This window comes from Rana temporaria, chromosome 3 (genome assembly GCF_905171775.1).
Source record: "Rana temporaria chromosome 3, aRanTem1.1, whole genome shotgun sequence".
NCBI lineage: Eukaryota > Metazoa > Chordata > Amphibia > Anura > Ranidae > Rana > Rana temporaria.
The window spans coordinates 475641386-475644556 of record NC_053491.1 but is presented as its reverse complement, the minus strand read 5'-3'; the positions used below and the strand labels follow the sequence as shown (position 1 = coordinate 475644556).

Below are 3171 nucleotides of genomic sequence, written 5' to 3'. Positions count from 1 at the left end.
TTAATCAGTTCAGCCTATCAGTGCCCTTCAAGGAAGGAGAAAATTACTTATTTACAACATTTTCTGACAGAAACTAAGAAATGTTTTATTTTATTTTTTTCAAAATTTTCTGTCTCTTTTCATTTTTGTAAGAAAAAAAAGCTCTATTTGTGGGGGGAAAAAAATGAAAATAATATATAATTTGGGTACAGTGTTGCATGACTGAGTAATTGTCATTCAAAATGGGACAACGCTGAAAGCTGAAAATTGTCCTGGGCAGGAAGGGGGTCAAAGTGTCCAGTATTGAGGTGGTTAAAGAACAAAATTAAGTATTGTGCTATCACACTTTTTAAAGCTTTTTGGATACAACACAAAAAAGTCTCTTTGAAATTCTCAGGTATAACAATTTTCATTCGTCTTGTTTTATATAGTGCTGCTGTTTTTAATTGTATTAATTTTCCCCATTGCTTTCTTAATATCTTTATTTCTTAATGAGTATATGATTGGATTAAGCAAAGGAGTCACCACTGTGTACAAAAGAGAAAGAATTTTGCTCACGGTCAGAGATTGCCCTCCAGACGGAAGGACATAAGTAGAAAAGAGAGTCCCATAATATATAGAAACCACACACAGGTGTGAACTACAAGTGGAAAAAGCTTTTTTTCGACCTGTGTTGGACTGAATTTTCAAGATTGCTTGGACAATACACACATAGTAAACTGGGACAATGATGAAAGGTATAATAAGCAAAGGAATACACAATAAAGTCACTTCTATTCGAACCAAGGAAGTATCAGAACATATGAGGTCTAACAGTGGAGTTAAATCGCAAAAAAAATGGTCTATCACATTCAGTCCACAAAATTCCATCTTACATATTGTTATTGTGTGGATCAAAATTACTGAAAAACTAATGAGCCAAGATATTAATATTAACTTCAGACAAAGGATATGGTTCATGATGGAAGAATACAATAAAGGGTTGCAAATAGCTAAATATCGATCATAGGACATAACGGTAAGAAGAAGACACTCTGAGCATTCAGCGACACAAAAAAAAATAAAACTGTGCAATGGAACCTTCAAAGGACATTGCTGCACCTTGAGTTATAATGTTATACAGCATGTTAGGTGAAATATTGGTGGTCAACATGACATCAATCACGGCGAGTTGCGACAAAAAGTAGTACATGGGAGAGTGAAGATTTTTGCTAAAGGACACTAGAATGATTATCAGAAAGTTCCCACATATTGTCAAACAGTACATAACAAGAAGCATGAGGAAAATTAGAACATTGATGTCATGATGATTTTGAAATCCCAGGAGGAAGATCTCAGTGATCTCCTGACTGATCACCTGTGCATGATCACTGGCCTGGCTCCTGATCCTGCATCCTGTCTTGCCTTTCTGCCAAGTACGCTGCAGTGTATCCTGAATGTTCCTGCCATTATCTGGTGATCATCTCCTCAGCTCTTCAGGCTACCACAGCTGGCAACCTTTGCTTATTTGAGCATTGCATCTCCTGTTATCACCTTCAGGTGTGCTCTGAACTCAGCCACAAGGGGAGACCTTTCAGCATTCTGGCCTTTAACCAGGTACGTGACACTGCCTCTCTCATTAATCTCACAGTACATATGCCTCATCCCCTTTACCCCCATTTTGGGTTATTTAAACAATGACGAATGCCTATCCAGTCAGGTAAGGTCTTTAATAAGCACCATTAGTGCCCACTGGCAGTATAATTCTTGCAGTTTGGTAGGTCTAATCTCAATGCTGCTTGCTGCTGCACTTCCGGTAGCATTGTTACTGTTTATGTTGATTTGGATATAAGATGCCATCTTATACCTAATTCTTAGTGACAATCCCTTATGCTAATTAATGTTATTGCCATTATCAATCTTTTTCAAGCTTGCTTTTTTATTAATTGCATTGGGTGATAATACATCAAGTTAACTATCACAGAGTATGCAGTATTACTTTCAGTGACCTTCTGTGTTATTGTAAGTTTGTACACTCAACCAAGTGTGTCAGAGAGGTTGAGGCTCTTGAGAATGTTGAGGCAAAGAATGAGAGAACCCGTCCTATTCAGCGGCTTCTACAGGGATAGTGCTACATGTGGGGGGGGGGGGGTTCATCTGTTCTGAGTGCCTGTGATCTAAAAACAAGCTAGAATGGCAAGAATTTTCAATTTTTCACTTAGATTATGATGTGGACATCTAAAAAGTGACCATCATCCTCTGCAAGAAAGTTTATAGAATAATTGAGAGCCAACAGTCATCTACGGATTTAGGTGAGTATTTTAGGCATTTAGAATAGATGCTTTTAAAAAAGTGAACAAAGGGTTTGTTTTTTATTATTATTGCTTTGTTGTTTTTTTAAACAATTATCAAAGAAAATGTTTTGTTTATTTAGAAAATGTAATTGTCACATTTTTAATTTGTTGCATTTCAGTGCTACTGATCTGATCACCTTTGACTTTTTTCAAACCACGTCCTGTCTATATGCACTTATGTTCTGTTAATGAGAACATTAAATCATTCTTACTCAATGAGTGTCATCATGGCTGCTTGTTTTCTCTATATGAGTACATGTGGGAGGACGAAAATGAAGGGCATAAAGGAGTGGAACTACCACTAATTTATTGTCTAGGCCCTTTAGACTCTATGCACTAGGAGGTTTAAACTAATCTTTAGGCCTAAAATAATTTTTAAATACATATGCAAAAACACTGCTGGCAAAAATAGGGTTAAATGGAGAGAGAATTAAGTCAAGATTATGTTTTTTTTTAAACAGTTAGGGCCAGATCCACAGCCGCCGAGCGCAACTTAACTTTTCAGAGTTAAGTTACACTGCCGCAAATCTCCCAAGTTAGGTGCCGATCCACAAAGCACTTACCTGGAAATTTGCGGCGGTGTAACTTAACTCCGTCCGGCGCAAGGCGTTCCTAATACAAATGGGCGATTCCCATTTAAATTAGGCGCGCTCTCGCGCCGGACGTACTGCGCATGCTCCGTCGGGTAACTTACCCGACGTGCATTGCGCTAACTGACGTCGCTCTGACGTCATTTGCTTAGACGTTAACGTAAATGGCGTCCAACGCCATTCACGAACGTCTTACGCAAACAACATAGAATTTAAATTTTGACGCAGGAAAGACGGCCATACTTAACATGGCTTAAGAGAACTAGGGC

The 3171-nt window shown here is 38.1% G+C and overlaps 1 pseudogene; it reads right to left on the bottom strand.

The window, feature by feature from the left end:
* Positions 1 to 257: 257 nt before the first annotated feature.
* Positions 258 to 1350, bottom strand: LOC120931001 (annotated as a pseudogene).
* Between the last annotated feature and the right edge of the window lie 1821 nt (positions 1351 to 3171).